Source organism: Arvicanthis niloticus, chromosome 24 (genome assembly GCF_011762505.2).
Source record: "Arvicanthis niloticus isolate mArvNil1 chromosome 24, mArvNil1.pat.X, whole genome shotgun sequence".
Classification (NCBI taxonomy): Eukaryota; Metazoa; Chordata; class Mammalia; order Rodentia; family Muridae; genus Arvicanthis; species Arvicanthis niloticus.
Genome location: NC_133432.1, coordinates 28464711 through 28477133, shown reverse-complemented (window position 1 = coordinate 28477133; position 12423 = coordinate 28464711). Strand labels below are relative to the sequence as shown.

Sequence of the window (12423 nt, the reverse complement as noted above, 5' to 3'; positions counted from 1 at the left end):
AAGTTAGGAAAAAAAAAATAAAACTGGAGATACATAGCAAATGTTTTGTTGCCTTCTGGATCTCAGTAAAAGAATAACCTGCTGTGCTGGCAAGATGGCTCAGAGGTTAAGAGCACTGGCTGCTCTTCCAGAGGTCTTGAGTTCAATTCCCAGCAACCACATGGTGTGGCTCACAACCACCTATAATCAGATCTGGTGCTCTCTTCCGGCCTGCTGTATACATAATAAATAAATCTTAATAATAACTTGATATTTCCAACAGGCAATACTGGTGATTGGTTTTTGTATGTTACAGGTAGGTTTTCAGGGCTGGGGAGATAGCTCAGTCGGTGCTTGCCATGCACGCATGAAGAACTGAAGTAGAGGATGTGGGGTGGGAAGGTAGACACAGGAAGATTCCTAGGACTTATTGGCTAGCCAGCTGACTTACTTAATAGTTCCAGCCAAGATAGGGACCTAGTGTCAGAAATTTAAAAAAAAAAAAAGTGGACAGCTTTTGAGAAATGATGCCCAGGTGGTCTGACATCAGCAAGCACAAGTGTATCTGAGCACATACCCAATGCAGGTGTTGGGTACAGGCCCAAAGTTTAAAAACTACAACTTCTACTCTCTAACCTTGGGTAAAATTCAATCTTGATTTTTTTTTTTTTTTTTTTACTGTCTCATTTAAATAGAGAAGTGACTCATTGATTTAAAAGTGCTTGCTTTTTTTTTTTAAAAGGACCAATGTAGACAACTCATGGTCACTTATAACTTCAGCTCTGCAGGGTTCCCACACTCTCTTCTGGCCTCTCAGGGTATGTGCACACAAACACACAAATGAAAATACTTTTTAAAGTAGAACTACAATCCACTAAATTCTAATACAAAATTAATATTTGGGTTTTTTTTTTTTTACTTTGTCTTATTTAAATAATTGATTTGTTCATCCTATTCAGAAACTTTGAATGAGGTTAAACATACTTCACCAGGCGGTGGTGGCACACGCCTTTAATCCCAGCACTTGGGAGGCAGAGGCAGGCGGATTTCTGAGTTCGAGGCCAGCCTGGTCTACAGAGTGAGTTCCAGGACAACCAGGGCTACACAGAGAAACCCTATCTCGAAAAAAAACAAAAAAATAAAAAAATAAAAAATAAACATACTTCAATCTTGGTTTGCATGGGTTTCATACTCCTTGAGTCAGTATACCTGCTCCTGCTTTGCTTTCTTTTCAGGGCTGTGATGGAGTAAGCAAAAAGGCAAAACACACACACACACACACACACACACACGGATTGGAGAAATGGCTCAGAAGTGACATGCACTTGCTGCTTTTAGAGAGGACTTAATTTCGGTTCCCAGGACCAACATGGAGGTTCACAACTGCCTGTAATTCTAGCTTCAAGGGACCCAGTGCCCTCTCTGGCCTCCAACAGCACCAGGCACACATGTGGTATACATACATACATGCATGCATGCATACATACATACAGGCAAAACAAAAATAACATCTTTAAAAAAAAGTTGAGCATTACACCTCAGCACTTAGGAGGCCAAGATTCATTGCAAGTTCAAGAGCAGCCTGGTCTACAGAGCAGATTCTAGACCAGACCGGCCATCTCAAATTCAAAAGAGGGACTTTCTACTTAGGACACTTCTGTCACCAGATGTCGGGTTTGGTGGTTGATTGGTTTGGTTTCCCAGTTCTCTGAACACCTATGACAATGTCCTGGAAGTCAAGTCAATTCTGACACAACATGAAGAGAGTGTAGACCCCACAGGCTGAGGGGCTCAGTACAAAACTGTCCTTACTTCAAATGCCAGACAGGAGGCTCCAGTTTACACCTGCATTTCTGGCTAGCTGTTTAGCTGTTAACCAGTGATTTCTCCAGCCATTATTTCTGTCTTAGAATGGCTCACAGCACTCAAGAGAATGCTTTACTTACTGGCTTATTAAAATAATAAGACAATGCTCAAAGAAATGACTCATTTGGTATCGGGCGCTCTTCCAGAGAACACAGGTCTATAGTGAGAATTTTGATTTCTTTAAAAATCCAGTTGTGTTATATGAATATGTTTTTGTTTGAATCCCAGGTGTGGGATATGAGGCTGCTTCACAGCAGGTGATTATGATTTGCCTCGTGCACTAGCAGGGGAGTGATATTTGCCAGCTTCAGAGAGTTTTTAACTCTGGAGACGGGTATAAATGGGAGAGCCCCAAGAAGGCCTGTGGAGGCTGCTGCTCCTTGCTGTTATTGTGGTTTGTCAAGTGTTTCTGAGCAAAGAGAAGTTGGAGATACCCTGATGACAAAGATTGGACTTGCCCCAAGAAACCCAACATCCATAATCAGCAGGAAGCAGTTACTTTATTGACTGAAAGATCTATGCCCCCTTTCTCCTCTAACCCCTAGTTTCTCTCCTACCTAGTGTTGAGGGGTTGGAAGGGGTTAGGGTGGAATAAAGGTTGGAAGAGAGGTAGAGATTTAAAAAAATCCAATAAAATAGTTAACAACAACAAATGAACAAAACCAACACAGGTCCAATTCTCAGCACCCACATGGTGGCTCACAACTATCCATAACTCTAGTTTGGAGGGTTCCAACACCCTCTTCTAACCTCCAAAGTCATCAGGCACACATGAGGTGCACAAACATACATTTAGGCAAAACACCCACACAAAAATAAGTTGTTTAAAAAATAAAAATATAAATATCTTAATTTCTATTTCTATGAAGAGATACAATGACCACAAGAAACTTAGGAAGGAAAGGGTTTCTTTGGCTTACATGTCCCAAATCACAGTCCATTGGAGGAAAGCCAGGACAGGAGCCTGGAGGCAGCAGGAGCCATGGAAGAGTTGCTTGCTCAGCCAGCTTTCTTATAGAACACAGAACCACCAGCCCAGGGGTGTACCCACCTGCAATGGCGTAGCCTCAGATGACTCTAGTCTGTGTCAAGTTGATATAAAACTACTTAGCACCACAGGAGGGAAGTGAACAAGCCAGGTGAAGACATGCATGGGGCAAGGTATAAGGTGGGCTGTCATGCTTTTTTGAGGAAGCTTCCCAGCACCTGTGTTCACCCACCTAGAAACTACAGGACGGACTAGACCAGAGTGATCATGAATGGGAAGCTTACTGTCATCTAAGAGAAACTGAATCTTGATCACCCCTACTGACCAAACATTCATATGGCTGCAAAAACAAACAAACAACAAAAACAAAAAACAAAAACGAGAGATGTCTCAGAGGTTAGGAGCACTGGCTGCTCTTCCAGAGGTCCTAAGTTCAAGTCCCAGCAACCACATGGTGGTTCACAATCATCTGTTATGAGATCCGATGCCCTCTTCTAGTGTGTCTGAAGACAGCTACAGTGTACTCATATAAATTAAATAAACAAATAAATAACCACAACTAACTTCCAGGTATGGTGGCACATGCTTTAATTCCAGCACTGGGAGGCAGAGTCGGGCAGATCTATCTCTGAGTTTGAGGAAGCCTGGTCTACAAAGTGAGTTCCAGGACAGCCAGAGCTGTTACACAGAGAAACCCTGTCTCAAGGGGTGAGGAGGAAAAAAGAAGAAAGGAAAGAAAGAGAAAGAAGACAGTCAGACAGACAACCATCTTGGAGATCAACATGAAAACACCATTGGGTGTGAGATGGAGCACACCTGCAATCCATGCCCTCAGAGGGTGAACAGAACTGTGAGTTTGAAGGCAGTCTGGACTATATTCTGAGAACCTGGAGTATATGGGAATGGATGATTGGAAGGGAAAGCAGAAGACGAGGGGGGGAAGAGAAGGCTTGTTTTGGAGTGGGGGAGGAGGAAAGGAAGAGGCTAGAACTCACCTCAGTAGAAAAGAAGGGAGTCAGGAACTGCAGTAAACATTGCTGGGTTTTCCCTATCTGGAATTCTGTGACACAGGGAAGGGAATCCATCTTCTTTGTTGAATTAAATAATCTCTGAAGACAATAAAGAACAGGGTGATATAGAGAACCGTGGGAGAGTCCAGAAGTCATAGAAATGAGTCCAAGTTTCAAAGCTTACCACATTTTAAAACTATATTACAAGTGTGTGTGTAGCGGTAAACTGTTAATCTGCTCTTTACTGTCTGGCTGAAGCCACCCCAACACTCTGGAGTCCCTGAATGAAAGACACAAATGCTTAGAGTTATTTTTTTTTCTTTTCTTTTCTTTTTTTCTTTTTTTTTTTCTTTTTTTGGTTGTTGTTGTTTTTTCGAGACAGGGTTTCTCTGTGTAGCCCTGGCTGTCCTGGAACTCACTCTGTAGACCAGGCTGACCTCGAACTCAGAAATCCACCTGCCTCTGCCTCCCAAGTGCTGGGATTAAAGGCGTGCGCCACCACTGCCCAGCTAGAGTTATTTTTAATATGCCCTAAGTTAACTCAATGGCTGGGCCACTCTTGAACCTCCAAGTGGCTGACACACTCTCCCCTCTGGTATCTTGAGTTATTACTTTCTAAAACCTATACTTTATCTCTACAAACCCAGACCCAGTGGGGGAGTGGCCCCTGGGGTGGCTTTTCCCTGTTTCTTACATGGCTGATCCTCTAGCTTCCATAGCTCTCATGTTTGTATCCCCTGTCTTCCTTCTGCCCAGATGATTCCTTTCTCCCTCTCCTGTGCTTCCTCAAAGTCCCCCTGCTCAGCCATTGGCCGATGGCTCTTTATTGACCAGTCAAAAAAACAACTGTGAACAGGGACCTGCAGTGGCCAGGCAAATTCCCATGTAATCACAAATCAAATCCCCAAGTGTGTGTGTGTGTGTGTGTGTGTGTGTGTGTGTGTGTGTAGGTCGGAGAGAACAATTTGCAAACATTGGTTCTCTTCTAGGAAGTGGGACCAAGGGATCGAACTTAGGCCATCAGGTTTGGTTGTGTCTTCGCCTTCCAAACACATTCCAGTCCACATTTTACATTTTATAATCCAAGGCTGAGAAACAATTTTCAGACATTATCATGGAGTGCTTTAGGGGATTTTTAGGGTAATTCTAATTTTCCAAATGTAAATGTGAGTGTGGTGTGTGCAATGTTTGTGCCAGTGTGTGCAGTCAGAGACTAGACAAGGACTTCAGGTGTCCTGCTCTGCTGCTCTTCACCTTATTCCCTTGAGACAGTCTCTCACTCGACCTGGTTGCAGGCTCCTGTATGGCCATTGTGGCTTTTTATGTGGCTGCTGAGGAGTCACACTGTGGTCCTCATACTTCTGTAGCAAGCGCTGGTACCCACTAAGCCACAGACCCTTCTCGGACATTTTAAAGCATTTAAAAAAACATCTCAGGCATTTAAAACCTACCAATGGTGTCTGGTTTGGAGTGGTGGTGCAAGCCAGAAATCCCAGGACTCCTAAAACTAAGGCAGGACACTGAGAAGCTCATGAAACCGGCACATACTACATGTCAAGACCCCATCTCAAAACAAAAACTATGCCTTTCATGGCACAAACAGATTAAGAGTAGTTAATTAAAAATATAAAAAAGCATGGTTTTGCCTAATTTGAAGAACATTTTTACAACTGAGGAACTCTTTTCTAGACTAGTGTGATAGTAAATCATGATTGTCAGTTTCATGGGATTTTAAATTACTATGGAAACAAACCTCTCTGTGAGGGATTATCTAGATTAGATTAATTGAAATGGGACTACCCACTCTAAATGTGGGCAGTCCTTCTCTGGGCTGGGTTCACAGGCTGGAAAAGGAAAAAAGGCACTATGCTCTTCCAGTCATCTCTCTGTCTCTCAACTGTAAATTTAGTGTGACCACAACCTCAAACTATGACAGTAAAACCCTTGCATCTGGGTGGAAGGGTACATGCCTTTGATCTCAGCACTGGGGAAGAGAGGCAGACGGAATCTCTGTGAGTTCAAGGCCAGCCTAGTCTACAGAGTTTCAGAACAACCAGGGATACATGGAGAAACTAAACAGAGAGAAACCCTTGAACAAAAAACAGCAGCAGCAGCAGCAACAACAGCAAAGCTAGGAAGAAACAAAAGCCTTTCTTCTTTAAGTTGTTTTTGTCAGGTATTTTGACACAGCAACAAGATAAGCAGCTAATACAACCAGTAGCTCTTGGCCAAGGAAACGGGAGTAAAAGGTCACTGTAGCAAGAATAAGGGTATGATATAAGAGGTTAGCCTGTGATACCCAAGACAACACATTCAGTCAGCAATGTTTGGCTCCTCTTCCTCATCACTGACTGCATCTGTAATCATTCATTTATAAGCCTGCTAAGATCTCTCTCTCTCTCTCTCTCTCTCTCCACCCCTGTGTGTGTGTGTGTGTGTGTGTGTCTGTGTGTAAATACCAACATACACCAAACTGCAAGTGTAGAGGTCAAGGAAGGTGGTCCTCACCTTCCATAGACACAGGATCTCTTTTTAAATTTCCCACTGTACATTAGCATTGTCTAAGCTCCGCCCCACAGTTACTCACCCCCCACCTCACTCTCTAGATCTCTTGTTCCTCTCTTGCTCTTTCCCTGTTTCCCTTCCCCCCTCTCTCCCTATTCCCTTCCCCGTCTCTCTCCACATCCTCATGGCAGGCATCTACTTCTCTACTCTCTCTCTCTCTGCCTTTCTCTGCCTCTACTATCCTCTTAACTCCCCTCCCCATGCCCTGAATAAACTATTCTATACTATACTGTCGTGTGGCTGGTCCCTCAGGGGGAAGGGATGCCTTTGCATGGGCCCGCTGAAGCACTCCTTTCCCCATACCTCACCACACCTCCATAGAACATATCCCCTCCTCTCTTTATCTTTTTATAAGTACATCAAGGCTACCCCGCAAGAAAGTACTGAGAGAGTCTCCAGTCTCTACTTCATCCCTCTAGTCTCTATAGGAGTGCTGAGATTACAGAGATGTTTGTGACTGTATCTGGCTCTCCTGTGGGTTCTGGGTAGATGAAGTCAGGGTCAGGCTTGCTTAGAGGTGGTTCGAATGAAATGTATTCCATAATCTTGGGCATTTAAATACTTGGTCCTTGTTTAGTGGCAAAGGCTAGGGGGGCTTAAGATGTGCGGGCTTGCTGGAGAAGATAGATTTTGAGAGTCCAGCGACTTATGATGTGCAGTGTGCCCTGTTGCTTCCTGCTTGGAGGTTCAAGATGTGAGCTCTCAGCTTGCTGCCCTAGCTGACGAGCCTGGCCTGCTGCCTCTCAACCATAATGGGTCCTTACCCCTCTGAACTGTAAAACAAAACAAACCCTTCCTTCTGTAAGTTACCTTAGTTGTGGTGTTTCATCACATCAATGGAAAAGTAACTCACATATTTGTCAAGCACTTTGCCCGCTGAGTCATCTGCCCAGCTCCCCAAATTGTGTATTTGCCATTTGTAAATTTTTGTGTCATAATACATACCTGATACAGTGCACATCCTTGAGAAGTATGTGTTCAGTGGACTCACTGGAAATCAGACTGTTTCTGAACAGGAAATGCATGTCACAGTAACTAATTTCTACTTGTTTCCTTTCTTGTTATACAGTCGTGGTTGTACTAATGGAAAATAAAAAGAACGGATCATCATGAAACGACTTGATTTAACATGATATGAACAGCTTATTGTCACACCTCACATTGTTTCCCTGCTTTAGGTTTTACCTTTATTTGTTGATTTATTTTATGTATGTAAGTGCTCTGTCTTCAGACACACCAGAAGAGGGAATCAGAATTCATTACAGATGGTTGTGAGCCACCTTGCAGGGGCTAGGAATTGAACTCAGCACCTCTGGAAGAGCAGCCAGTGCTGGTAAGCACTAAGCCATCACTCTAGCCCTGGTTTTAATTCTTTTTTAACAGAGTCTCATGTAGGCCAAACTGGCCTGGAATTTATGTAACTGAGCATGACCTTAAACATCTGGCCACCCAACCTCCAAAACTACAATTGTGTACCCACACACCCAGCTCTAAAAATATATATATATATATATATATATATATATATATATATATATATATGGAAATGATGGTGGTGGAGAGAAGTGCTAGCTTGCATAAGTCATTGGGTTCCATCCCCAGATCTGAAAGAAAAATCTATAGTGATAAAACAAACATACACAAATAGAGAATCAAAAATCTAGTCTCAGCTTTGCTATGAATTAACACTCTAGTACGCACTGGCTTGTGTCTGGTTTCTTCATATATAAACAGGAGGTCAGGCAGACTGTTCTCTGTGTTTGTGTTCGTGGTTTTCAGCTTGACTGTATCTGGAATGAACTACAATCCAGAATTGGAGGGCTCAGCTGTGATCCAGATCTTGAGGCTGGAAGACACAAATTTCTGACCTGGATCTTGGCATGGAGATCTCGAGGCATAGTGGCCATGAAAAACTTAAGCCCAGGCAAGGTAGCACATACCTTTAATCCCAGGAGACTAAGGCAAGGGGATCTCTGAGTTCAAGGTCAGCCTGGAACAAAACAAGTCCCAGATTCAGGCACGGTGATACACACCTTAAATCTGGGCAATACCTTCTGCTGGAGACCTACATAAGGACATTGGAAGAAGGAAAGTCTCTCTTCTTCCCCTGCTTGCACTTACTTGCCAGCACATCTGCTGGAATCTTCTACAGAAGACCAGCTGAAACACCTAGCCTTGTGGGACTGAGCAACTACTAGATCCTTGGAGTTCCCATTCACAGCTGACCATTGTTGGGGTAGTTGGACTGCAGACTGTAAGTCATCTCAATAAATTCCCTCAGTAGAGAGAGACATCCCCTAGGTTCTGCGACTCTAGAGAACCCTGACTAATACAGTGCTTATGTACATAAGTGTGTGTGTGTGTGTGTGTGTGTGTGTGTGCAAACATGTGAAGACCAGAGGTTAATGTCAGGTGTCTTGCTTCTCTACCTTGTTTTTGAGACTGTCACTGATCTTGAGGTAGGTTGCCCAGACAACAGGCTACAGGGATCCTTCCAGCACTCGGTCACACGTACCATAGTCTTTTTATGTGGTGCTGGAAATCCAAATTTAGGTCCTCATGCTTGTATAGCAAGCTCTTCACTCATTGATCTAGAGGCAAGCGGATTGTTTATAGAGTTCAAGGCCAGCCTGGTATACACAGAGCTGTGGGCCAGCCAGGGCTACATAATGACATGTTTGTCTCAAAAACAAAAAGGGAGCCAGGCAGTAGGAGCTCATACTTTTAATCCCAGAGCTCGACAGTCAGAAGCAGGTGAATCCCTGAGATGGAGGCCAGCCTGGTCTACTGAGTGAGTTCCAGGGCAGCCAGGGCCACATAACACTCCAAAAACCACCCACCCCAAAAAAAGAAAGAAAGAAAGAAAGAAAGAAAGAAAGAAAGAAAGAAAGAAAGAAAGAAAGAAAGAAAGAAAGAAAGAAAGAAAGAAAGAAAGAAAGAAAGAAAGAAAGAAAGAAAAGGGAGAGGGGGAAAGGAGAAAGAGAGAACGAGAATAAAAAAGAAAAAGGGGGAGGGGGAAACACCACAACTAGGACACTCGCAGTCTCGAGGGTGAATCGGGATACCGAGAGCGCTAAGATTCCTAGAGGGGCGACCACGCCCCTCCCGCGGGGCGGGGCTCTGACGTACTTCCGGTTGTGCTATCGTTCAGCCGCTGTGAGGATTCCAGGCTCCAAAGCGGTTCTGAGTCACGGTGAGCCTGCGAATCCCAGGTTAGCCTAGCGGTCGGGGAGCGTTGGCCGAAAGGTTTAGAGAGGGCGGGACGGGTTTAGCGGCTGTGGTTCTGGTTCGGGGAATTCCTTCGTGGTGGTTCTGGGAGATTGTCTGAGGAGGAGCGCCCCGCCCAGCCCAGCCGTTGTAGGCGCCGCTCTAAGGAAAGGCTTTTCCACCCCCGAGGGCTCCCTGGAACAAAACCCTGTTTCTTTTGCTTCCGGAATCGCTTTTTCTGGTCTCTCTGTTATTGTCTGTTACCCGACGGAAACTGCCTTCTTTCTTCCCGAGCTCTTGCCCTGAGATCTAAACTCAGGACTAATTGTTAAGAATAAGCCCAAGGGTAGAAATCTCCTGTGAAAACTCGAATCTCATTAATCTTGGGTAATGTCCAATCCAGGCCGGGAATTAGTCCCGTTGGGCTTTGTGTGCACAGGACAAGGATTTGCTCAAGTCTGGAAAGATTTTTTTTAGACTATCGTTTGTAAACCGAGTATAGATAGGATAGGAAGGTGATTGATTTATCTGGTGGATGATATAGTTGGATATCTGTGTTGAAAGGGGACACTTAAAAGAACTGTGCAACAACAACAAAATCAACGCACGAAAGTTGTTTTTTCAAGTGCTGGAAGGCTTCTGAAGAGAAACCGAGTATTGGTTCAGGGCTATTGAAATGATGCAGAATTTGGCTCACTCTTGAGAATTTCTTAGCTATTAGATCTCCCCAGTAGTTAATGCTCCTCCGAATTATTGGCCTGCCTAGAAGCTTTTTTTTTTTTTTAATTTTAAAAAATAGTTTGCCCAGTTTGGGATGGGGTCTTTCTGTGTAGCCTAGGCTGGTGTATAATTGGTGATGCTCTTGTCTCTGTTCTCTTCAGTGCTGTAATTACAGGTATGCGCCACCGCGACTTCACCTTGGAGTTTCTAAGTACAGAGTGTCTAAGGGCAGAGTGTCTAGGTAGTAATTGCTGTTCATTTGCTACAATCTGTGATAGTTTTATTTATACCTCGTCTTGCACAGAATGGATTTGAGGCAGATTAAGGGAGTCGGGGGGAGGGGCTTATAAACTTTGCAGAATTCGCATAAAGGAGGGGAAAATTGGGAAGTGACCCTGTCTTGAATAGATTGTATGCTTCTGCTGCTAGACTGTGAGAGTTAGGTTTTTATTTTTTACTCTGTGTATGTCAGTCAAAGGACAATTGGCACAGCTGCGTGCTTCCCTTCCATTATATAAATACAAACCCGGCAGCAGTTTGTGTTTGTTACCCACTGAGCCATCTTGCCAGCTGGGCTAAACCTTTAGATGGCTTTGTTTTTTGGGTTTTTGTTGTCGTTATTTTTCAAAACAGGATTTTTCTGTGTAGCCCTGGTTATCCTGGAACTCTTCATAGACTATGCTGGCTTCTAACTCAGAGATTCCCCCCGCCTCTACCTTCCATGCCCTGGAATTAAGGTGTGCATACCACAGCCAGGCCGTGGTGGCACATGCCTTTAATCCCAGCACTTGGGAGGCAGAGGCAGGCGGATTTCTGAGTTCAAGGCCAGCATGGTCTTACAGAGTGAGTTCCAGGACAGCCAGGGCTACACAGAGAAACCTTGTCTCGAAAAAACAAAAACCAAAAAAAAATTTATTTATGCATTCTCTTATTAAATATCTTTAGACTCCCACGAGTGAGAGACTGAAACATTTCTTTGCTTCTCTTCTCCAACTAAGTAGAAAGCTCCAAGAAGGCAGGGCACACCCAATGGTCAAGCAGCAGATGTTCAGTTAGTCAGAAGATATTCTAAGGTATCAAATGGGAGATACCAAATGTTCAAAACTTAGAAGAAAAATATTTTCAAGCATTTTTTGTTTGCATCACTTATTTTGATTGAAATTTTCTCCCAATTTTTTTTCAGCAATATATGTCTTTGTTAGACTAAATAACTCTAAGCATATACAATGTTGGGCTTGGCGACACAGCTTTAATTCCACCACTCAGGAGGAGAGGTAGGCCAATCTCTTGTGCCTTCCAGGCCAGCCAAGGCTATGCAGTGAGACCCTGTCTTTCCCACCTACTCTTCCGTTAAAAACAAAAAAATCTAGGGAGGTTCAGCAGTTAAGAGCACTGGCTGCTCTTCCAGAGGACCTGATTTCAATTCCCAGCAACCACATGGTTGCTCATAATCATCTGTAATGGGATCCAGTGCCTTCTTCTGGTGTGTCTGAAGAGTGTGACAATGTACTCACATACATAAATAAATAAATTTTAAAAATCTAGGACTGGAGAGATGACTCAGCAGCTAAGAGTACTGACTGTTCTTCCAGAGGTCCTGAGTTCAGTTCCAGCACCCACATGGTGGCTCACAACCATCTGTAATGGGATCCAATGTCCTCTGGTTTGTCTGAAGACAGCTACAGGGTACTCTTATAGGTTAAAAAAAAAAAAAAAAAAAAATCTAACTGCAAGGCCACAAAGATGGATCAACCTGTAAATGTGCTTATCCCCAAGCATGTTGGCCTGAGTTTGATCCCTGGGACCCACATGGTGGAAGGAGAGAACTGAGAGCTTTGACCTCTAACCTCTGTACATATGCCATACGTACCTCTCCACACAAACCCCTGCACAATTGATTAATTACAAAGGGAAGAGACTGGAGACATGATTCAGTGGTTAAGAATATGTATTGCTCTTGGCAAAGGACTCAAATTTGGTTCCCAGGACTCATGTCAGGCAGTTCACAAATGCCTGTAGCTTTAGGGTTTCCCACACTGACCTCTTCAAATGCACGATGGTGTGTGTGTGACGCACCACACAACACAC

General features: G+C 43.8%; 1 protein-coding gene across 4 annotated transcripts in view; it reads left to right on the top strand.

Annotated features, from left to right (window-relative positions):
- Window positions 1-12423, top strand: part of Zkscan1 (zinc finger with KRAB and SCAN domains 1) — a 45459-nt gene that overhangs the window by 22016 nt on the left and 11020 nt on the right. The window contains exon 1 of one of the 4 annotated variants that reach the window (XM_076923400.1): window positions 9509-9601. The exons of 1 other annotated variant lie outside the window; for it this stretch is intronic. The gene's annotated coding sequence lies outside the window, so the exon portion shown is untranslated. Of the gene's footprint in view, window positions 1-9508; window positions 9621-11523; window positions 11610-12423 lie in introns of those variants that run through there. 2 more of the 4 variants (XM_076923399.1, XM_076923401.1) reach the window with 2 other exon arrangements.